At 36.6% G+C, this 26,248-nt stretch overlaps 1 protein-coding gene and 1 long non-coding RNA gene across 4 annotated transcripts in view; one reads left to right on the top strand and one right to left on the bottom strand.

Annotated features, from left to right (window-relative positions):
* PARVA (parvin alpha) overlaps positions 1–26,248 on the top strand; it is a 189,393-nt gene that overhangs the window by 114,687 nt on the left and 48,458 nt on the right. The gene's annotated exons all lie outside the window — the stretch shown is intronic.
* The window catches only part of LOC147576649 (uncharacterized), an 85,809-nt gene that overhangs the window by 14,905 nt on the left and 44,656 nt on the right, over positions 1–26,248 (bottom strand). The window lies entirely within an intron of this gene.

Genomic DNA, 26,248 nt, shown 5'->3' with positions numbered 1-26,248 from the left:
CCATGTTGAGTATAGAGATCACTTTAAAGAAAAAAAAAAATCGGGGTGCCTGGGTAGCTCAGTCAGTTAAGTCCAACTCTTGATTTTGGTTCAGGTCATGATCTCACTGTTCACGAGTTTAAGCCCCACATCAGGATCCTCACTGACAGTGCAGAGCCTGCTTGGAATTCTGTCTCCCTCCTCCTCTTCCCCTCTCCTGCTCACATGTTCTCTCTCTCTCAAAATAAACCAATAAACTGAAAAATCTTTTTAAAAATGTAAAAAGCAGCAAGAGAAAAAAATAGTTACACACAAGGGAAACTCCATAAGGATATCAGCTGAATTTTTAGCAGAAACTGCGCAGTCCAGGAGTGGCATGCTCTATTCAAAGTGATGAAAAGAGGCGTACCTGGGTGGCTCAGTCAGTTGTGTTCAACTTGAGCTCTGGTCATGATCTTGCAGTTCATGGGTTTGAGCCCTGCATCAGTCTCTGTGCTGACAAGTTGGAGCCTGGAGCCTGCTTCAGATTCTGTGTCTCCCTCTCTCTCTCTGCCCCCTCATGCTCGCTTGTGCTCACTCTCTCTCAAAATAAATAAAAAAGATTCTCCAGGGTAGATAACATGTTAGGCCATAAGTCTTCATAAATTAAAAAAAAAAATTAAAACCATATCATCCATCCCTTCTGACCTCAACAGTGTGAAACTAGATGTCAATCACAAGGGAAAAAAACTAGAAAAAACACAAGCACATGGAGGTTAAACAGTATGCTACTAACCAACCAATGGGTCAATGAAGAAATCAAAAAATATGTGGAGAAAAATGAAAATGGAAACAGAACACTCCAAAATCTTTGGGACACAGTGAAAAGCTCTAGGAGGGAAATTTATAATAACACAGGTCTACCTCAAGAAACAAGAAAAATCTTAAATTTTTTTTTTTTTTCAAAGTTTATTTATTTTTTGGGACAGAGAGAGACAGAGCATGAATGGGGGAGGGGCAGAGAGAGAGGGAGACACAGAATCGGAAACAGGCTCCAGGCTCTGAGCCATCAGCCCAGAGCCCGACGCGGGGCTCGAACTCACGGACCGTGAGATCGTGACCTGGCTGAAGTCGGACGCTTAACCGACTGCGCCACCCAGGCGCCCCAAGAAACAAGAAAAATCTTAACCTAACCTTATATTTAAAGCAATAGAAAAAGAACAAAGCCCAATATTATTGGAAGTAAACAATGAAGATCAGAGCAGAAATTAATGAAATAGACTTTAAAAAAATAGAAAAAAGCAATGAAATCAGGAGCTGTTTTTTTTTCAAATATGTATATATTTGAATATATAGATAGATATATATTTAAAAAATAGATAAATCTTTAGCCAGACTCATCAAGAAAAAAAGAGGACCTACGTTAATAAAATAAAAAATGAAAGAGAAGTGACAAAATGAAAGAGAAGTAACAATCAATACCACAGAAATACAAAGGATTATAAGAAACTACTATGAAAACTTATATGCCAATAAATCGGACAACCTAGAAGCAATGGATTCTTAAAAACATGCAATCTTCCAAAACTGAATGAGGAAGAAATAGAAAATCTAAACAGACCAATTACTAGTAATGAAATTGAATCAATAACCAAAACAGTCCCAACAAAGGCCAGGACCAGAATGATTCACAGGTGTGTTCTACCAAATACTGTAAGAAGAATTAATCTATTCTCCTCAAACTATTACAAAAAGAAGAGGAAGGAAGGCATCCATACATTCTGAGGACAGCATTGCCCTGGTACCAACACCAAACAAAGACACTACAAAAGGCCAATATCCCTGATCAATATAGATGCAAAAATCCTCATCCAAATATTAGCAAACCACCTTCAACAATATATTAAAAGAATCATTCATGACAACCACATGGGATTTATTCCCTGGCTTAATATCCACAAATCAATCAACATAACACACAACTTTAAACTGAAGAATAAAAATCATATAATCATCTCAACAGGTGCAGAAAAAAAAAATCTGACAAAATTCAACATCCGTTTATATATAAAAAAGAAAACTTGCAACAGATTGGTTTGGAGAGAACACACCTCAACATAATAAAGTCCATATTTGAAAAACTTTCAGCTAACATCATACTCAATGGTGGAAAACAAAGCTTTTCCTCTAAAATCACAATCAAAATGATGTCTACTCCTGCCAATTTTATTCAATATAATAGTGGAAATTCTAGTCCTAGCAATCAGAGAAGAAAAAAGGCATCCATATTGGTAAAGAAGAAGTAAAAATGTCACTGTTTGCAAATGACAGGATACTATACACAGAAAATCCTAAAGATTTCACCAAAAAAAACCCTCAAAAACTATTAGAATAAGTGAATTCAGTAAAGTTGCAGGATACAAAACCAATACACAGAAATCTGTTGTATTTATATACACTAATAACAAAGTAGTAGAAAGAGAAATTAAGAAAACAGTTCCATTTTCAGTTGTACCTAAAAGAATAAAATAACCAAGGAGGTGAGAGACCTGTACTTTGAAAACTATAAAACACTGATGAAAGAAAATGAAGATGACACAAACAAATGGAAAGATATTCCATGCTCATGGACTGGAAGAATTAATATTGTTAAAATGTTCATATTTACCGAGGACAATCTACAGATTCAATGCAATTCCTATCAAAATACCAACAATATTTTTCACAAAACTAGAAAAATAAATCTCAAAATTTTTATGGAACCACCAAAGACCAAAGCAGGCTTTAGAAAGAACAAAGCTGAAGGTATTACAATCCCAGATTTCAAGATCCACTAAAAAGCTGTTGTAATCAAAGCCTAATGGTATTAGCACAAAAATCAACACATAGATCAATGTAACAGAATAGGGAGCCCAGAAATAAACCCATACTTATTTAGTCAATTAATCTATGACAAAGGAGGCAAGAATATACAATGGAGAAAAGATGGTCTCTTCAATAAATGGTGCTGGGAAAACTGGACAGCTACATGCAAAAGAATGAAAGTAGACCATTTTCTGACATCATACACAAAAGTAAACTTAAAATGGAATAAAGGCCGGGGCACCTGGGTGGCTCAGTTAAGTGTCCGACTTTGGCTCAGGTCATGATCTCACAGTTCGTGAGTTCGAGCCCTGCGCTGGGCTCTGTGCTGATGGCTTGGAGGCTGGGGCCTGCTTCAGATTCTATGTGTGTCTCTCTCTGCCCCTCACATTCACACTCTTTCACTCTCAAAAATAAATAAACATTTAAAAAAATATTTTATGGATTAAAGGCCTAAATGTGAAACCTGAAACCATAAAACTCCTCAAAGAAAACATAGGCAGTAGTAGGCTGGGAAGATGGCAGCAGAATAGGAGGACCCTAAGCTCACCTCATCCCGTGGATACTAGATAATACTCCCATCAGCATAAATAACTGAGAAGATGACCTAAAGACTGGCAGAAGAAACTCCACGAAAGGTAGAGAAGAGGCCACATCGAAGAAGCTAGGAAAGGCAGAGACACAGTTTGGAAGTGAAACAGACCTTGGCCATCTGCAGTTAGAGGGTGCCAGGAATGTGAAGAAATAGACTATCATACCAGGGAACCCACACAGGGAAGATGAATCCCCATATTTGGTTTTGAAGGTGAGAGGAGTGAATCTCATGAGTTTTTACAATTAGCAGGATTTAAAGCCTCCAATTTTAAAAATAAGCAAGCTCTGTTTCAGGGGAGTCCGGAGGGCATTAGGAAGCTAAGTCCTGGCCCTTAAAGAAATAGTAGGACAAATAGCCCATGGAGATACAACAGTTTCAAAAACAGGTGAGCATACAGGAGGGAGATTTATTTACTCATCTCAGAGCATGGCCCAGAGAGCCAGGGATTGTGAGGAGACACCTCCAGCCCCCTTCCCCCCAGCATAAATACAGCCACCCATGGGAACCAACACAGTATATACACTCACTACCTAACTTGCTTACACCAAGTCCTGCCCCCCAACCTCTATTTCAGCAGATCCACCCTTCCTAGTTATGCTTGCCTCAGTACCAGTGCTACAGATCCCTTCCCAAGAAGACTGGTGCAAACTCTACCAATACCACCTCTTGACCCTCACATTTTGCAGGGCCTCAGTACCAGTGGGGGCAGATCTCATTTCATGAACAGACTATCTCACATTTTGTTAAAATGTACCCTGCCTGGCTGGTGACCAAAAATTGGCCACAACAGGCAAAGAGAGCCTCTGCAGTTGACTAGACTGGAGGAAAAAAATGGCGAGGACATAACAACAAGGCACACACAACACATAGGAGACACTTTCTGAAGCACCAGGTTCTGGGGAACAGAGGACACTGCACTGCAGGGCACTGTAGGTCCTCTTCTTCATAAGGCCATTACCATCAAGAGCAGGAGATATTAGCTGACTTTCCTAACACACAGAAACAGAGTTAAATAACATAGGAGACAGAGGAATATGTCCCAAAGGAAACAGCAGGAAAAAACCACAGTAAGAGACCTAAGCAAAATAGATGTAAGTAATGTGCCTGATAGAGAATTTAAAGTAATGATCATAAAGATACTCACTGGACTTGAGAAAAGAGTCGAGGATATCAGTGAGACCATTAATAAAGAGACAAAAAAGAACCAATCAGAGACAAAACAATCAATGAAATTAGAAATACACTTGATGGAATAAATAGCTGGCTAGAGGAAGCAAATTGTGATTTAATGACCTGGAAGACAGTGTAATGGAAACTAATCAAGCTGAGCAAGTCAAAGAAAAAAAAAATGCAACATAAGAATAGACTTAGGGAACTCAGTGACTCCATCAAATACAATAAAATTCACATTGCAGGGATCCCAGAAGAAGAAGAGAGAGAAAAGGGGTCAGAAAATTTATTTGAGAAATAATGGCTGAAAACTTCCCTAATCTGGGGAAGGAAACAGATATCCAGACCCAGGAGGTACAGAGGTCCCCCAACAAAATCAAACCAAGGAGGTCCACACCAAGGCACATAGTAATTAAAATGGCAAAAAGTAGTGATAAGGAAAAAAAATTTTTTAAGCAGCAAAAGAAAAGACAGTTACATACAGGGAAAGCCCCATAAGGCTATCAGCAGATTTTTCAGCAGAAATTTACAGGCCAGAAGGGAGTGGCATGATACATTCAGAGTGCTGAAAGGGAACAATCTGCATCCAAGAATACTCTATCCAGCAAGGCTATCATTCAGAACAGAAGGAGAGACCAAGAGTTCTTGGAAAAACAAAAACTAAAAGAGTTCATGACCACTAAACCAGCCCTGTAAGAAAATTTTAAAGAGTACTCTTTGAGTAGAAAGGGAAGACTGTGAGAGTATGAAAAGTAGAAAATATAAAAGCAGTAAAAATAAGGATATCTGTAAAAATCAATCAAGGGATTCACAAAAGGATGTAAAATATGACACTATATATGTAAAGTGGGGGTGGGGGAGTAAAGAATGGGTCCAAAGTTAAGCAACCATCAACTTAATACAGACTGCTATATGCAGAAGATGTTATATAAACCTAATGGTAACCATGAATAAAAAAACAGTAATAAATATGCAAAGAATAAAGAAAAAGGAATCCATGTCAGTAAAGAAAGCCAATAAACCATGAAAGAGAGCAAGAAAGGATCAAAGAAAAACTAGAAAAATAACCACAAACAAAATTATAATAAAAACATTCTATCAATAATTACTTTGAATGTAAATAGACTGAATGCTTCACTCAAAAGATACAGGGCGACAGAGCAAATTTTAAAAGGGACCCATCTATATGCTCCCTACAAGAGACTCATTTAAGACCTAAAGACATCTGCAGATTGAAAGTGAGGGGTTGAAGAAAGATTTGTCATGCAAATGGATGTCAGAAAAAGCCAGGGTAGCAATACTTAAATTGGCCAAAGTAGACTGTATAACAAAGACTATCACAAGAGACAAAAAAAGACATTATGTAACAATAAAGGGGACAATCCAACAAGAAGATACAAAAATTGTAAATATTTTGCACCCAAATACATAAAATAGTAACCAACATAAAGGAAGTAATCAATAGTAATACAATATAATAGGAGACTTTAACACCTCACTCTCATCAATGGACAGATCATCCAAACAGAAAATCAACAAGGAAACAATAGCTTTGAATGACACCCTGGGCCAGATGGATTTAACCAATATATTCAGAACATTCCATCCCAAAAGCACAGAATGCACATTGTTTTCAAGTATACCTGGAACATTCTCTAGAATAGATCACATATTAATTAGGCCAAAAAAGAAGTGTCAACAAATCATGCATCTTTTCTGACTTAGAAAGCAACCACAAGAAAACAATCTGGAAAGACCACAAATACATGGAGGTTAAATAACATGCTACTAAACAATGAATGGGTCAACCAAGAAATCAAAGATGAAATAAAAAATCACATGGGAAAGTGAAAATGAAAACACAGTGGTATAAAATGTTTCAGATGCAATAATATAGGCCTACCTCAAAAGCAAGAAAAACTTAAATAAATGACCTAACCTTACATATAAAGGAGCTAGAAAAAGAAAAAGAATAAACCCCAAATCAGCAGTAAAAGGGAAATATTGAAGATTAGAGCAGAAATAAATGATATTGAAACTAAAGCAAACAAACAAAAAAATAGAACAGATCAATGAAACCAGGAACTAGTTTTATCAACAAAATTGATAAACCTTTAGCTAGACTCATCAAAAAGAGAAAAAGAAAGAAAGGACTCAAACAAAATCATAAATGAAAGAGGAGAAATAATAAGCCCAGAAATACGAAGGAGTTTAAGAGAATATTATGAAAATTTGTGTCAACAAATTGGACAATTTAGAAGAAATGGATAAATTCCTAGAAACATTTAACCTCCCAAAACTGAAGCAGAAAGAAATAGAAAATTTGAACAGACTAATCACTAGCAATGAAATTGAATTAGTAATCAAAAAAACTTCCAAACAAAAGTCCAGGATTGGATAGATTCATGGGCAATTCTACCAAACATTTGAAGAGTGAATACTTTTTCTTCTCAAACTATTCCAAAAAATAAAAGAGGACGGAAAATTACCAAATCCATTCTATGAGACCAGCATTACCCTGATACCAAAACCAGATAAAGACACCAACAAAAGAGAGAGAGAGAGAGAGAGAGAGAAGTGCAGGCCAATATCTCTGATGAACATAGATGCAAAATCCTCAACAAAATACTAGCAAACTGAATCTAACAATGTATGAAAAAAATAATTCACTGCAATCAAGTGATGCAAGGGTGGTTCAATATTTGCAAATCAATCAGTATGATACATCCCATCAATAAGAGAAAGGATAAAAACCATACGATCATTTCAATAGAAGCAGAAGACATATTTGACCAAAGTACAACATCCATTCATCCATGATGAAAACCCTCAACAAAGTGGATCTAAAGGAAACATACCTCAACATAATAAAGGCCTTATACAAAAAAACAAAAGCAAACATACTCAGTGGGGAAATACTGAAAGCTTTTCCCCTAAGGTCAGGAATAAGACAAAGATGTTTATTCTCACCACTTGTATTCAACACAGTACAGAAGTCCTAGCCATAGCAATCAGAAAACAGAAAGAAATCAAAGGCATCCAAACTGGCAAGAAAGAAGTCAAATTTTCCGTATTTGCAGATAACATGATACTATATATATAGAAACCCCTAAAAACTCCACCAGAAAGATACCAGAACTGATAAATAAATTTAATAAAGTCACAGGATACAAAATCAATGCACAGAAATCTGTTGCATTTCCATACACTAAAAATGAAGCAACAGAAAGAGAAATTAAGAAAACAATCCCATTTACAATTGCACCAAAAAGAATAAAATACCTAGGAATAAATTTAATCAAGGAGGTGAAAGACCTGTTCTTTGAAAACCATAAAACATTGATGAAAGAAGTTGAATACGACACAAAGAAATGGAAACACATTCCATGCTTGTGGATTGGAAGAACAAATATTGTTAAAATATCTATGCTACCCAAAGAATCTATAGATTTAATGTGATCCCTATCAAAATACCAACATTTTCCATAGAAATTAGAACAATCCTAAAATGTGTATGGAAGTACAAAAGACCCAGAATAGCTGAAGCAATCTTGAAAAAGAAAAACACAATTGGAGACCTCACAATTCCATATTTCAAGTTATATTACAAAGCTGCAGCAACCAAAACAGTATGGCACTGGCACAAAAATAGATACATAGCTAATGGAACAGAATAGAAAGTCCAGAAATAGATCCACAAATACATGGTCAGTTAATCTTCAACAAAGCAGGAAAGAATATCCAATGGGAAAAAGTCTCTTCAACAAATAGTTTTGGGAAAACTGCACAACAACATGGAAAAGAATGAAACTGGACCACTTTCTTACTCCATACACAAAAATAAACTCAAAATGGATTAAAGACCTAACTATGAAACTTGAAACCATAAAAATTCTAGAAGAGAGTACAGGGAGTAATTTCTCTGACATCAGTCATTGTCACTTTTATCTGATAGGTTGCCTGAGGCAAGGGAAACAAAAGCAAAAATAAACGATTGGGACTACATCAAAATGAAAATCTTTGTACAGAGAAGGAAACAATCAACAAAACTAAAATGCATCCTACAAAATGGGAGAATATATTTGCAAATGACATATCTGATAAAAGGTTGTATCCAAAGTAAAGATATGTAAAATATATAATGAACTCAGCAACTCCACACACACTCCCAAAATAATAATAATCCAACTTACAGATGGGTAGAAGACACAAACATTTCTCTATAGAAGACATGCACATGGCCAACAGATACATGAAAACATGCTCATTATCATTTATCAGGGAAATGCAAATCAAAACGACAATGAAATATCACCTCACACCTGTTAGAATGGCTAAAATCAGGGGCGCCTGGGTGGTGCAGTCGGTTAAGCGTCCGACTTCAGCCAGGTCACGATCTCGCGGTCCGTGAGTTCGAGCCCCGCGTCGGGCTCTGGGCTGATGGCTCAGAGCCTGGAGCCTGTTTCCGATTCTGTGTCTCCCTCTCTCTCTGCCCCTCCCCCGTTCATGCTCTGTCTCTCTCTGTCCCAAAAATAAAATAAATAAACGTTGAAAAAAAAAATTAAAAAAAAAAAAAAAAGAATGGCTAAAATCAGAAACACAAGAAACAACAATTGTTGCCAAGGATGTGGAGAAACAGGAACCCTCATACACTGTTGGTGGGAGTGCAAACTGATACGGCCACTCTCAAAAACAGTATGGAGTTTCCTCAAAAAGTTAAAAATAGAACTACCCTACAAACCAGCAGTTGCACTCCTGAGTATATACCCAAAGAATACAAAAACACTAATTTAGAGGGATACATGCACCTCAATGTTTATAGTAGCATTATTCACAATAGCCAAGATATGGAAGCAGCCCAAGTATCCATTGATTGATGAGTGGATAAAGAAGATGTGGCATATATATCCAATAGGGTGTTATTCAGCCATAAAAAAGAATGAAAATTTGCTATTTGCAGCAACGTGGATGGAGCTAGAAAGTATAATGCTAAGTGAAATAACTCAGAGAAAGACAAATACCGTATGATTTCACTCATATGTAGAATTTAAGGAATGAAACAAATGATTAGAGGGAAAAAAAGAGAGAGGCAAACCAAGAAACAGATTCTTAATTATAGAGAACTGATGGTTACCAGAGGGGAGGTGGATGGAGGGATGGGTTAAATAAGTGATGAGGATAAAGGAGTGCATTTGTTGTGAGGAGCACTCAGTATTGAATATAAGTGTTGCATCACTAAATTGTACACCTGAAATGAATATTACGCTGTATGTTAACTCACTGAAATTTAAATAAACACTAAAACAAACAAGCAAACAAACAAGTGTTGGTGAGAATGTGGAGGAATAGGAACCCTCATACACTGTTGGTAGGAACACTTCCTCAAAAAGTTACAAATAGAACTACCCTTTGATCCAGTAATCACACTGCTGGGTATTTATCCAAAAGATACAAAAACACTAATTCAAAGGGATACTTCCATGCCTATGTTTATTGCAGCATTATTTACAATAGGCAAATTATGGAAGCAGCCCAAATGTCCACTGATAGATGAATGGATAAAGAAGATGTGGTATGTATATGCAATGGAATATTATTCAACCATAAAAAAGAATGAAATCTTGCCATTTGGAACAACATGGATAGAACTAGAGAGAACAGTACTTAGCTAAATTAGAGAAAGACAAATACCATATGATTTCATTGGTATGTGGAATTTAAGAAATGAAACAAATGAACGAAGGAAATAGACCAAGAAACAGACTCTTAACTGTAGAGAACAAACTGAAGGTTACCAGAGGGTAAGTGGGTGGGGGATTGGGTGCAATAGTTGATGGGGATTAAAGAGTACACTTATCATGATGAGCAGTGACTAATGTATAGAATTGTTGAATCACTCTATTATACACCTGAAACTAATATAATACAGCATGTGAACTATACTAGAAGTAAAATTAAAAACTTAATTTTAAAAAACATAGTAATTTCTTTGACATCAGCCTTAGCAACATTTTTGTGGAAATGTCTCCTCAGGCAAAGGAAACAGGAAACAAAAGGCAACCTACCGAGTGGGAGAAGATATTTGCAAATGACATATCTGATAAGGGGATAATATCCAAAATATATAAATAACTTCTACAACTCAACACAAAAAAATATAATTAATCTGATTTAAAAATGAGCAGAAGACCTGAATAGACATTTTCCCAAAGACATACAGGTAGCTTACAGACACATGAAAAGGTGCTCAACATCAGTAATCATCAGAGAAATGCAAATCACAACCACAAAGAGATCTCACCTTACACTTGTCAGAAATGGCTAAAATCAGGGGCACCTGAGTGCCTCAGTTGGCTAAGCGTCCAACTTCAGCTCAGGTCATGATCTCACTGTTCATGAGTTTGAACCCCACATCAGGCTCTGTGCTCACAGCTCAGAGCCTGGAGCCTCCTTCAGATTCTGTGTCTCCCTCTCTCTGTCCCTCCCCTGCTGACTGACTCTCTCTATCTCTCTCTCTCTCTCTCAAATAAATAAACATTAAAAAAAAAGAAAGAAAGAAATGGCTAAAACACACACACACACACACACACACACACACACACACACACACACAAGAAATAACAAGTGTTAGCCAGGATATGGAAGAAAGGGAACTCTCATGCACTGATGGTGGGAACGTAAAGTGGTACAGCCACTGTGAACAACAGTATGGAGGATCCTCAAAAAATCAGAAATACCATATCATCCAATAATTCCACTACTGGATATTTACCCAAAGAAAATGTGAACACTAATTTGAAAACATATATGCACTTCGCTGTTTACTGCAACTTCAGTTACAATAACCAAGTTATGGGAGTAACATAAGTTACCATATCAGTGGGTAAATGGATAAAGAAAATGGGGTGTATACATACATATATAATAGAGTATTATTCAGCTATAAAAAGAATGTGGTCTTGCCATTTGGGACAACATAGATGGGACTAAAGAGTATTGTGCTAAGTGAAATAAGTCAGAGAAAGACATTACCATAAATTTCACTTATATGTGGAATCTAAAAAGTAAAACAAAAACAGAATCACAAACACAGAGAACTGATGATTGCCAGAGAGGAGGGACTTGGGGGATGAGAAAAACAGTTGAAGGGGATTAAGAGGTACAAACTTCCAGTTATAAAATAAATAAGTCATAGGGTTGAAGGCACAGTATGGAGAATATAGTTAATAATACTGGAATAACTTTATATAGTGACAGATGGTAAGTACATTCATCATGATGAGCATTTCATAATGTACATAATTGTTAAATCACAATGGCTCACCTGAACCTAATATGTCAACTATACTTCAATTAAAAATAGAAACAATTAAAAAATAAGTTTGCTATATTGTCAAAAAAAAAAAAAAAGCCCCTAGATTAAGATGTAGTTAAAAGTTATTCCAGATTATTAGTGCTTCTCAAGACAAAAGCCAACATATGTCCTTTTAGAGGAATGAACTTTAAACCCAGGCCACAAAAAACTCCCAGAGACAAAATTCCAAAGAAAACAGCTAAAAATCAGAAATTATCAAACACATGAGAAGCCTCTTTGAGCAAAGATCAACAGAACAAGAAACTGTAAATTCATCCCACAAATGCTATATATTAACAACTGATAAGTTATGGAATATCAAATATGTTTAATGTCAAAATAAAAGTTTAAAAGACTATTGAAAGAATGATTTTTAAAAAGTAGCTATCAAAATTGGACAAGTCAATGTGAAAGAGAACCAAACAGAACTTCTGGAAATGAAAAAAAAAATGTAATTAAATTAGAAACCTCAATGGATCAGACACAGCTAAAGAGGAATTTGTGAACTGGAAGTTGGCACTGAAGAAATTACTCAGAATGCAATAAAGAGAGACAACAGTACCTAAAATAAGAAAGAATTAGAAGACAAAGATTTTTCTATGAAAATCCAACATATGGCTAATTAGAATTCCAGCAGGAGAAGATAAGGAAAATGGAGCATAGGCAATATTTAAAGACATAATGAATGAGAATTTTCTAGAATTGATGAAAGATATGAATTCTCAGATTAAGGAAGCTCACAGATTCCCAGATAGAATAAATAACAAGAAATCTATACCTACGTACTTTATAATGAAACCTAAGAACCCTGAAGACAAATTATTAAAAGCAGAGATTAAAAATAAATTACCAATTAAGGAACAACAGAGTGAAAGCTGTCTTTCATCAAGAACAATAATAGTCTAAAGATACTAAAATGAAATCTTCAGAACTCAGGAAAAAAATGGTCAACTTATAAGTTAACCAGGAAAAAAACAAAAGCTGTTTCAAAAAATGAGAAAGTGAAGGCATTTTAAGCAAACATGAATTGAGAGGGTTTACTTCCAACAGATCCTTACTAAAAGGAATCTCTGAAGGATATGTACTCCAGGGACCAAAAAAAAAAAAAAAAAAAACGAACCCAAAAGAAAGATCTGAAATGCAACAAAAATGATGAGCAACAGTCACCATGGTGGGCAGAATAAAGAGCTCAGAAATAAACTCATGTCTACGTTGCCAATTAATCTGTGACAAATCTTACACCATACACAAAAATAAACTCAAAATGGATTAAAGGCCTACATATAAGACCTGAAACCATAAAAATCTTAGAAGAGAACATAAGCAGTAATTTCTTTGACACTGGCCATAGCAAATTTTTCTAGATATGTCTCCTAAGGTAAGGAAAACAAAAATAAAAAACATCAAAATAAAACTTTTGCACAGTGAAAAAAATGATCAAAAAAATGAAAAGGCAACCTACTGAATGGTAGGTTAAAAATGATACATCTGGGGGCACCTGGGTGGATCAGTCAGTTAAGTGTTTAACTTCAGCCCAGGTCATGATGTCACAGTTTGTCGGTTCAAGCCCCACATCAGTCTCTGTGCTGACAGTTCAGAGCCTAAAGCCTGCTTCAGTTTCTGTGTCTCCCTGTCTCTCTGCCCCTCCCCCATTTGCACTCTCGCTCTCTTGCTCGCTGTCTCAAAAATATTTTAAAAATTTTAATGATATATCTGATGAGGGGTTAATATCCAAAGTATATAAAGAACTTATACAACTCAATGACAAAAAAGCAAATAATTCAATTAAAAATGGGCAAAGGACCTGAAAAGACATTTTTCCAAAGAAGACATACAGATGGTCAACATCAGGAAAATGCAAATAAAAACCACAATGAGAAATCATCTTACAACAGGGAGAATGACTGAAATAAAAAAGACAAATAACAAGTGTTGGTGAGGATACAGAGGAAAGAGAACCCTTGTTCACTGTTGGTGGGAATGCAAATTGCTGCAGCCACTGTGGAAAACAGTTTGGAGGTTCCTCAAAAAATTAAAAACAGAGGGGCACCTGAGTGGCTCAGTCAGTTAAGCGACCAGCGCTTGATTTTGGCTTAGTTCATGATCTCGCAATTTGTGGAATCGAGTCCCATGTGGGGCTCTGTGCTGAGAGCACAGAGCTTGCTTAGGATTCTCTCCACCCCCCCCCATGCTCTCTCTTTGTCCTTCCCCCATTCATGCTCTGTCTCTCTCTCAATAAATATTTTTTTAATTAAAAACAGAAATATGCTATCATCCAATAATTTCACTACTATTTACCTAAAGAAAACAAAAACATTAGTTTGAAGATATATGCACCCCAGTGTTTATTGCAGCATTATTTATAATAGCCAAGATATGGAAGCAACCCAAGCGTCTACTGATAGATGAATGAAAGAAATGGCACATATATTATTTATATTTATATTTATATTTTTTATATAATGGCATATTAGCCATGGAAAATGAGGAGATCTTGCTATTTGTGACAGTATGGATGCGCCTAGAGGGTATTATGCTAAGTGAAATAAGTCAGACTGAGAAAGCCAAATATCATATGATTTCATTCATGTGGAATGTAAAAAAACATGACAAATGAATAAACAAAAAGCAGAATCATACCTAAAAATACAGAGAACAAACTTATGGTTGTCAGAAGGAAGGGATGGAGGATAGACAAAATGCACAGAGGGGAATGGAGACACAGCTTTCCGCTTATAGAATGAATAAGTCATGGGAATAAAATGTAGAGTATAGGGAATAAATTCAGTGATATTATAACAGCTCTGTATGATGACAGATGGTAGCTATACTTGTGGTGAGCACAGCATAATGTATAGAGATGTTGAATCACTATGTTGTACACCTGAAACTAATGGAACATTGTCTGAACTGGACTCAAAACAATTTTTTTTAACAAAATGAAAATCCTTTGCCTATGATAATAAAAAATCACCAAGGTAGGTAGATTGAAGCAATAATTAAAAGAATATAAAAGAATCACAATAATTTCTAATTTGTTGATTTAAAAAGTTAAGATAGAATCCTAGACAAATTATAGCATTTAAGTCAGGAAGAGCGTGAGAAGAGTCAAAGTATGCTGACATCCTGTATTATTTAGTATGTGGATAAAGATACTAATTAACTTAATATTCTATTAAGTTAAATACACATGATAAATTTTTTAGGGTGGCCATCAAAATAGTAAAACAAAGTATATAACCTCCCTACTAGTAATGGGGGAAAAATGAAATGAGAGAGATAAAAACCTTATTCCAGAAGAAGGCAAGGATGGAAGGGTAGATAAGAACCAAAAAAGCAGAATATTAGAAAGTTGAAAATAAGTTGGTGCAAGTGAATCCAAGTATATTGATGAACCCAGTCAATATAAATTGACTGTATCCATTTAAAAGACAAGGATTTTCATGAGGTCCCAACTATTGGGGCCTCATGAAGGTAAAAAGCCTCCGCACTGCAAAGGAAACAATCAACAAAACTAAAAGAAACCAATGGAATGGGAAAAGATATTTGCAAATGACATATCAGACAAAGGGCTAGTATCCCAAATCTATAAAAAACTCACCAAATCCACACCCAAAAAACAAATAATCCAGTGAAGAAATGGGCAGAAGACATGAATAGACACTTCTCTAAAGAAGACATCCAGATGGCCAACAGGCACATGAAAAGATACTCAACGTCGCTCCTCATCAGGGAAATACAAATCAAAACCACACTGAGATATCACTTCATGCCAGTCAGAGTGGTTAAAATGAACAAATCAGGAGACTATAGATGCTGGAGAGGATGTGGGGAAATGGGAACCCTCTTGAACTGTTGGTGGGAAGGCAAACTGGTGCAGCCACTCTGGAAAACAGTGTGGAGGTTCCTCAAAAAATTAAAAACAGATCTACCCTATGACCCAGCAATAGCACTGCTAGGAATTTACCCAAGGGATACAGGAATGCTGATGCATAGGGGCACTTGTACCCCAATGTTTACAGCAGCACTTTCAACAATAGCCAAATTAGGGAAAGAGCTTAAATGTCCATCAACTGATGAATGGATAAAGAAATTGTGGTTTATATATACAAGGGAATACTACTTGGCAATGAGAAAGAATGAAATATGGCCCTTTGTAGCAACATGGATGGAACTGGAGAGTGTGATGCTAAGTGAAATAAGCCATACAGATAAAGACAGATACCATATGTTTTCACTCTTATGTGGATCCTGAAAAACTTAACAGAAGACCATGGGGGAGGGGAAGGGAAAAAAAAAAAAAGGGAGGGAGGGAGCCAAACCATAAGAGACTCTTAAAAACTGAGAATAAACTGAGGGTTGATGGGGGGTGGGAGGGAGGGGAAAGTGGGTGATGGGCATTGAGGAGGGCACCTGTTGGAATGAGCACTGGGAGTTGTAATGGAAACCAATTTGACAATAAATTTCATATTTAAAAAAAATAAAAAATAAAAGGATTGTCAGACTAGATAGCCCAACAACATCTTGCTACATGCTATTTACAAGAGACACTCATAATTTATGAGGGCAAAGAACAGTTTAAAGAGTGGGAAAAAATGGGGCACCTGGGTGGCTCAGTCGGTTGAGCGTCTCACTTTGACTCAGGTCATGATCTCGCAGTTTGTGAGTTCAAGCCCCGCTAGGGCTCTGTGCTGACAGCTCAGAGCTGGGAGCCTGCTTCGGATTCTGTGTCTCCCTCTCTCTCTGCTCCTCCCCCACTCATGCTCTGTCTCTCTCTCTCTCTCTCTCTCTCCTTCAAAAAAAAAAAAAAAACAACAACAACAAAACATTTAAAGAGTGGGAAAAATTACATACGTTACACAAACACTAATTAAAAGAAAGCTGGAGTAACTGTTTTAATATTTGACAAAACAGACTTTAAGGCACTAAGCATTACTACGGAGAGTATATATTGAGGAGGCTAAACCTACTAGGAAAATACAGCCATTTTAAACCTAAATGTACTTTTATGCATCATTATATAAAAACTGAAAATGACAATCAGAACTACAAACACTTGATAAATCTGCCCTCACAGTGTTAGATTTTTAACATATTTTGGTTATGAACACATTAAGAAAATTTCAAAAGGATAGAGAAGATTTGGAGAAAAAGTTAACCAGCCATGCCCCAAAACTAGAGTATTCTTTCCCTTCAACTGCACATGGAACACTTAAAAAGTGACTGTCAAATAAAGTAGGTCTCAACAAATTATTATACAGACCAAGTTCTCTAACCATGGTACGATAAAAAAAAATTTTCTAACAAAGCCTCTCCATATATTTGGAAATACAAATCTAATAACTCAGGAATCACTCATACTGGAAAGAGTATTTTCTGTACTCAAATTCTCTGAAGAATGTTGACATTAACATAGTATGATCTATACAGTAACTGTGTGTGTGTGTGTGTGTGTGTGTGTGTGTGTGTGTGTTAGAATATCCCAGTTTTTCTACCATTCAGAGTAATTGAGTTTATTCTTCCCTGTCTTGATACTTGAGAACTTGTGAATACTATTTCATTGTTTTCTAAAAATAATCACTCCAAAAGCGCACTTGGATGCTAAACTCAAAAAACAAGAGAAAGATTCACAAAATAATCCTGAGAAAATTTTCTAAATAGCATCCTATTTCAAAATCATTCCTGTTACTTTATAACAAGTTAGACTAATGATGAACAATTTGCAGAACTATAGAAACATAAAAGGACCAATTTCATGGAAGAATAAAATTTGAGCAATAGGAAGTTTTCGTGGAAGTTAGCCTAATAATAAAGAGCAAAAGAGGGAAACCAGGAGTCTTGAGAAAGAAATTATCTTTAAATACTTAATAACAATGATTGAAATTACTATTTAACTACAGGAATATTTGAGTGGATCTGTTAAATTTTGAGGGTTGAATATTTCAAAAATAAATAGGGGTAAATAAATAGGGGTAGAAATAGCAGAAAGAGGTTCTCAAATCTTCTCTTTTAAAATGTCATATAAATGAAAAATAAAATAAAATATCATAAAATTGAAATAAGTGATACAAGCTTACAAAATAGAGATAACTATGTTTTACCTTATTTTCATACCCAGAGAATGCTAAAGACTCAAAGAAACAATAATAGAACTAATAAGGAGATTTGATAAGATGACTATATTTAAGAAGAAAATCTTTAAGGCAACAAGCTTCTCTTTTTACCAGCATGATCAGTCGGTAACATACACACACACACACACACACACACACACACACACACACACACACACACGATGTTTATTGAAACTTTAATACAAATTGGAAAAAGGTGGCTTATAACCTGACTATATATCTACAGAGGAATAGTTGAATAACTTCTAAGTCCTATAATGTATTATGTAGATTTTTTAAAAGAATGAGTTGTATCGATATGTACTGATGTAGAAAGATACTCATAATATGTGTTTGAGTGAGATATTTGGGACATATTTAGAAACTAAAAAGATAATAGAAAAGATCAATGAAACTAAGAGCTGGTTTTTTGAAAAGATAAACAGAATCAACAAACCTTTAGCTAGACTTACAGATACAGGACTCAAATAAAATCAGAAATGAAAGGGGAGTTATTACAACTTGTACTACATAAATACAAAGAATCATAAGAGACTACTGTGAACAATTACACACCAAAATTGGGCAACCTAGGAGAAATTGATAAATTCCAGGAAATGTGCAACCTACCAAGACAGAATCATGAAGAAATAGAAAATCTGGACAAACTGATTATTAGTAAGTAGATTGAATCAGTAATCAAAAACTCCCCAATAAACAAAAGTCCAGGACCAGATGACTTCACTGGTGAATTCTACCAAACATTTAAAGAAAAAATACTACCAATCCTTAAACTCTTCCAAAATAGAGAAGAGGAAGAAAAACTTCCAGACTCATTTTACAAAACCAGCTACTAAAACCAGACAGGGATGTCACAAGGAAAACTACATTTTTCCTAATGAACACAGATACAAAAATCCTCAACAAAATGTTAACAAAGTGAATTCAACAATACATTAAAAGGATCATGTGCCATGATCAACTGGGATTTGTTTCAAGGATGCAAGAATGGTTTCACACCCACAAATCAATCGGTGTGATATGCCCATTAACAAAATGAAGGATAAAAACCACATGATCATCTCAATAGATGCAGAAAAAGCATTTGACAAAATTACACATCCATTCATGATAAAAATTCTCAATAGAATGGGTACAGAGAAAACATATCTCGACATAATAAAGGCTCTATATGACAAGCCTACATACCCAATGGTGAAAAGCTGAAATCTTTTCCTCTAAGGAACAAGACAAGGATGCCCACTTTAGCCACTTTTATTCAACAAAGAATTGGAATTCCTAGCCATAACAATTAGACAAGAAAAAGAAATAAAAGGCATTCAAATTGGCAAGTAAGAACTAAAACTGTCACTGTGTGTGTGTGTGTGTGTGTGTGTGTGTGTGTGTGTGTATATCAAAACCCCAGACTCCACAAAAAAAAAAAAAAAAAAAAACCTGTTAGAACTAGTAAACAAATTCAGTGAAGTCACAGGTACAAAATCAATATACAAAAATTTGTTGTATTTCTATACACTAATTAAACTATCAGAAAGAGAAATTAAGAAAACAATCCCACATGGAGTGAAAGACCCTCTGTGCTCATGAATTAGAAGAATATTGTTAAATATTCTTCTACCCTAAGCAATCTACAGAGTCAAGACAATCCCTATTAAGTTGCTAATGGTAGTTTTCACAGAAATATTGGAGTGGGAGAAATTGGCTTCCAGTTATGAAATAAGTCACAGAATGAAAGATACAGCATAAGGAATATAGTCAGTGATGTTGTAACAAGTGATGATGTGTCAAGACAAATGGTAGCTGCACTTGTAGTGAACATAGCATCATGTATAGACTTGTTGAATCACTATGGTGTACGCTTCAAACTAATGTAACATTTTGTGTCAATTATGCGCAAATGAAAAATAAAAATAAAGACACATTGCACAGAAAAAAAAATAGAAAAAGGATCTTAAAATTTGTAAGGAACCACACAAGACCTCAAATAGCCAAAGCAATCTTGAAGCAGAAGACTAAGGGGTACCTCAGTGGCTCAGTCAGCTGAGCATCTGACTTTGGCTCAGGTCATGATCTCACAGTTCCTGGGTTCAAGCTCCACATCAGGCTCTGTGCTGACAGCTCAGAGCCTGGAGCCTGATTTGGATTCTGTGTCTCCCTCTGTCTCTGCTCCTCCCCTGCTCATGCTCTAAGCATAAATGTTTTGTTTCTCTCTTAAACAGAAATAAACATTTAAAAAAATTTTTTTTCTTAAGAAAAAGAAGACTAAGCTGGAGGCATCATGCTCCCTGATTTCAAACTATTACAAAGTTCTAGTAGTCAAAACATTATGGTAGAGCATAAAAACAGATACATATGTTAATGGAACAGAATAGAGAGCCCAGAAACAAAGCCACACATATATAGCCAATTAATTTAAGACAAAGGACCCAAGAATATACAGCTTCTGCAGTAAGTGTTGTTGGGAAAACTGGACAGCCACATGCAAAAGACTGAAAGTGACCCACTATCTTACAACATATACAAACACTAACTCAAAATGGGTTAAGGACTTGAACATAAGACCTGAAACAATGTAACAAAATGAAAAGGCAACCTACCAAATGGGGATTTGGAAATATGTGCAAATCATATATCTGATAAGAGGTTAATATCCAATATATATAAAGAACTCATGAAACTGAATAGCAAAAAAAGAAAGAAAGAAAGAAAGCAAGAAAGAAAAGGACGAAAAGAAAATGAAAAAATACAATTAAAAAATGCACAGGTCTGAATGGACACTTTTCCAAAGACGACACTCAGATTGCCAACAGACACATGAAAATATGCTCAACATCAGTTATCATCAGGGAAATGCAAACCAAAACCACAATGAGAGATTACCTCACACCAGTCAGAATTGGCTAGTATCAGAATGACAAGAAATAACCAAAACTGGCAAGGAAATGGAAAAAAGGGAACCCTTGTGCTCTGTTGGTAAGAATGTAAATTGGTGCAGCCACTATGGAAAACAGTATGGGGGTTCTTTAAAAAACTGAAAATGGACAGGGCGCCTGGGTGGCTTAGTTGGTTAAGCATCCAACTTCAGCTTGGGTCATGATCTCACGGTTCATGGATTTGAGCCCCCACGTCGGGCTCTGTGCTGACAGCTCGAGCCTGGAACCTGCTTCGGATTCTGTGTCCCCCCGCCCCCCCGCCCTTCCTCATACATTCTCTCTCTCTCTCTCAAAAATAAAAAAAAAATTTAAAAATTAAAAATGGAAATATCATATGATCCAGTGATTCCACTTCTGGTTTTTCCTAGAGAAAATGAAAATGCTACCTTGAAAGATATGTGCACTCCTCTGTTCACTGCAGCATTATTTACAATAGCCAAATATGAAAACAACCTAAGTGTCCATCAATGGATGAACAGATAAAGAAGATACAGTGAATATACATTTATACAGTGGAGTATTATTTGGCCATAAAAAAATAATGCAATCTTGCCATTTACAACAACATAGATGGACTTTGAGGACACTATGCTAAGTGAAATACTATATGGTCATACTTCTATGTTGAATCTTTATTTAAAAAAATAAGCTCATAGATACAGAGACCAGATTGGTGGCTGCCAGAGGCAGGGGATGGGGGGGGGGGGTGGGCAAAGTGGGTGAAGGTGGTCAAAAGGTACCCAAAAGATGAGTTATATCCATATATACTGACATAGGTATTCATAATATATGTTTGAGTGGAAAAACAAGTAGCAGAAAAATATATATACACAGTAATCTCACTTTCATTGAGGGAGAAAATGAGAGAATGCTTTCTGTTTGTGTAATTGTGTATGTGAGCATGGCATAGAAATACACCTAAAACTGTTAACAAAGTTTGCTTCAAGATCTTCTATCTACTCAAATCCACATAATACCAATGCCATTGCCTAAAATAAAATATCCAACAAAATTAAAAGCAAAAATAAAAACAACCCAAAAAAACTAAAGTAGAAAAAAAGTCAAGCAGAATTACATTTTCTCAAAAATTAGTATGCAAAATAAACAAACCATAGAAAGTCTTCTCCTGAATAATGCCAGATGCTAAAATACACAACTTTTTTTTTAATTTTAAGAAGGCATTATAATAGCATTGTGGCAATTAAAAAATATTGGCAGAAACAGAAAAAAATGAGTATTCTAGTAGGTCATGTATAAAATCCAATTTTTAAAAAATGAGAACAGAATGGACAACAGTGCAGAAAAAGTTTTTGAGCTAATAAACAGACTCAGGGACCTAAGAAGTCCAACGTCAGCAGAAGGTTATAAATATGAAAACTTATAAGCCATGATGTAACAAAACAGGGCAGGCGGGTACGCAGTCTCCTCCCCTCTCCCTCTCCCCAAGCCCTCTCCCAAGACTGTCATCACTATCCCCAGTGATCTTTTCCTCTCAGCCAAGATAAAGCTGCAGAAATTTTCTTAACCGAGCACTTCGGGCAGCCTCTACCAAACTACCCAAACTGTGATTGCAGTATTAGATGCAAACAACCTGTCATTTCTTTAGTAGGAGAGGATCCAAGATAAGAATTTGCGGCCCAAAAAATGGAAAAGGCACACGTGATCTCTTCAAGTATGAACAATCAAGAGGAAGACATTTAAATATAGGCTTATTGCTCTGGAAAACAGTGTGGAGATTCCTCAAAAAATAAAAAAGAGATCTACCCTATGACCCAGCAATAGCACCGCTAGGAATTTACCCAAGGGATACAGGAGTGCTGATGCACAGGGGCACTTGTACCCCAATGTTTATAGCAGCGCTTTCAACAATAGCCAAATTATGGAAAGAGCCTAATTGTCCATCAACTGACGAATGGATAAAGAAATTGTGATTTATATACACAATGGAATACTACTTGGCAATGAGAAAGAATGAAATCTGGCCATTTGCAGCAATGTGGATGGAACTAGAGGGTATTATGCTAAGTGCAATAAGTCAGGCAGAGAAAGATACCGTATGCTTTCACTCATATGTGGATCCTGAGAAACTTAACAGAAGACCATGGGGGAGGGGAAGGGGGGGAAGTTACAGAGGAGGAGGGAGGCAAACCCTCCCTTTAAGTCTTTAAGAGACCCATAAATACTGAGAACAAACTGAGGGTTGATGGGGGGTGGGGGAGAGGGGAAAGTGGGTGATGGGCATTGAGGAGGGCACCTGTTGGGATGAGCACTGGGTGTTGTATGGAATCCAAGTTGACAATAAATTATACTTAATAAAAAAATAAAAATAAATTTAAAAAATAAATATAGGCTTATTAAATCCCTGACATTTAGAAATAAAGAATGATGGCCCTGGGGCACCTGGGTGGCTCAGCCGGTTAAGAGTCTCAACGTTGATTTTGGCTCAAGTCATGATCTCACTCGTGAAATCGAGCCCCACATCAGGCTCACGGACAGCATGGAGGCTGCTTGGGATTCTTGCTCTCTCTCCCTGTCTCCACCCCTTCCCCACTTATGCATGATCTCTCTCTTTCTCTCACAAAAATAAAATACATAAACTTAAAAAAAAAAGAATGATGGCCATAAGCAACTAAAGAGAAGAGAAAGATAATACTTGGGCCTTCGAGGTGAAAATAGCTTGAGCTCATTCTATCCAGGTGCAGAAAATAATTTCTTTTTTTAACGTTTATTTATTTTTGAGAGAGAGAAAGAGCATGAGCAGTGGAGGGACAGAGAGAGATTGGGACACAGAATCTGAAGCAGGCTCCAGACTCTGAGATGTTGGCTCAGAGCCTCATGTGGGGCTCAAACTCACGAGCTGCAAGATCATGACCTGAGCTGAAATCAGATGCTCAACCGACTGAGTCACCCAAGTGTCCCAGATACAATTCTTTTTTTTTTTTTAATGTTTGTTTATTTTTGAGAGACAGAGCGTGAGCAGGGGAGGGGCAGAGAGAGAGGGAGACACAGAATCCGAAGCAGGCTCCAGGCTCTGAGCTGTCAGCACAGAGCCCAAGGCAGGGCTCACACCCACAAACCATGAGATCATGACCTGAGCTGAAGTCGGACGCTTAACCAAATAAGCCACCCAGGCGCCCTCCCCCCAACCCCGAAAATAATTCTTAAATCCATAGAAAACTGCAGAAATTCTCCAATGAACAATCTCATCTTCAAATAACTACCCAAGGCACATTTGAGCTAGATAAGATATAACTGCAGAAAAATAAAAGAAATACTATAAGCATTGGGGAAACCATTGCTGTAGGTTTAATTCTTTTGTGTGGTGCTCCTTAAAAATGTGGAGAAAAGACATTTTAAGCATATTTTGGAGTGTCTGTTCTATCAATCTTGAATGGGTTGTGGAGAGTAGATTCGGTGAATCCAACAGCAGATAATACTTCCCATTATTTAACTCAAAGCTGTTCTCTTTGACAGATAAAAATGTAGACCTTTAAGTATTAAGTTATACCATTGGATGCAAGAAAAATTGATTTTAAAACACACCATTTTATAAGTACCACTCAGAAAAAGGAAAAATCATGTCAATTACTATTACTCAAAGCTTACCAATTCCTTAGAATTTTTATTTCCTACTTTTTGAAAGTGTTCTTCTAGGCTTATTAAGGTATGGAAGTGCCCACACTATGAAGAGGTAGGACGCAGTGCACACACGTGGAAGCAATGAGAACCCCTGTCTTCCACCTGGCTGACAACAATTATAGAATGCCATCCATCTTATGACACTCTTATTTCAGGGACGTTAAAAAGTGAAAAACAACAACAACAAAAAAGTGCGCCCTAAAATTCATGAAATGGGACACATCAAATAAGTTACATTTCCAGTGGGTTTAAAAGGAAAGAAGGTTTGGGGCGCCTGGGTGGCTCAGTCGGTTAAGCGTCCGACTTCAGCTCAGGTCACGATCTCGCGGTCCGTGAGTTCGAGTCCCGCGTCGGGCTCTGGGCTGATGGCTCGGAGCCTGGAGCCTGCTTCCGATTCTGTGTCTCCCTCTCTCTCTGCCCCTCCCCCGTTCATGCTCTGTCTCTCTGTGTCCCCAAAATAAATAAACATTAAAAAAATAAATAAATAAAAGGAAAGAAGGTTTTTAAAACAGATATGTCTCTGGCGGCAAGGGAAATAAAAGCTAAAAGAACTACTGGGATCTCATCAAGATAAAAAGCACAGGGAAGGAAACCGTCAACAAAACTAAAAGGCAACCGATGGAATGGGAGAAGATATTTGCAAATGACATATGGATAGAGGATTAGTATCCAAAATCTATAAAGAACTTACCAAACTGGCCCCCCAGAAACAAATAATCCAGTGAAGAAATGGACAGAAGACACAAATAGACACTTTTCCAAAGAAGACATCCAGATGGCTAACAGACACATGAAAAAATGCCCAACATCACTCATCATTAGGGACATACAAATCAAAACCACAATGAGATAACACCTCACAGTTGTCAGAAAGATTATAATTAACAACTCAGGAAACAACAGGTGTTGGCGAGGGTGTGGAGAAACGGGAACCCTCTTGCACTGTTGGGAATGCAGACTGGTGCAGCTGCTCTGGAAAACAGTGTGGAGGTTCCTCAAAGAATTAAAAATAGAACTACCCTACTACCCAGCAATTGCACTGCTAGGTATTTACCCAAAGGATACAAAAATGCTGATTCGAAGGGGCACACGCACCCCAATGTTTATAGCAGCACTATCAACAATAACCAAATTGGAGCACCTGGGTGGCTCAGTCGGTTAAGCATCCAACTCTTGGTTTTGGCTCAGGTCATGATCTCACGGTTTCCTGAGTTTCACCCCTGCGTCAGGCTCTGCACCGATGGTATGGAGACTGCTTGGGATTCTCTCTCTCTCTCTCTCTCCCTCTCCCTCTCTCTCTCTCTCTCTCTGCACCTCCCCTACTCACACTGTCTCTGTCTCTCTCAAATAAATAAACTTTTAAAAAAAATAGCCAAATTATGGAAAGAGCCCAATGTCCACCGATTGATGAAAGGATAAAGAAAAGGTGGTGTATGTATATACAACTGAATACTACTTGGCAATGAAAAAGAATGAAATCTTGCCATTTGCAACAATCATGGATGGAACTAGAATATATTATGCTAAGCAAAATAAGTCAGAGAAAGATATCATATGATTTCACTCATATGTGGAATTTAAGAAGCGAAACAGATGAACATAGCAG

This window comes from Puma concolor, chromosome D1, assembly GCF_028749965.1.
Source record: "Puma concolor isolate L17-30 chromosome D1, mPumCon1.1.hap2, whole genome shotgun sequence".
In the NCBI taxonomy this organism is placed as follows: domain Eukaryota; kingdom Metazoa; phylum Chordata; class Mammalia; order Carnivora; family Felidae; genus Puma; species Puma concolor.
The sequence above is the reverse complement of the archived record's forward strand: the minus strand, read 5'-3'. Positions and strand labels throughout refer to the sequence as shown.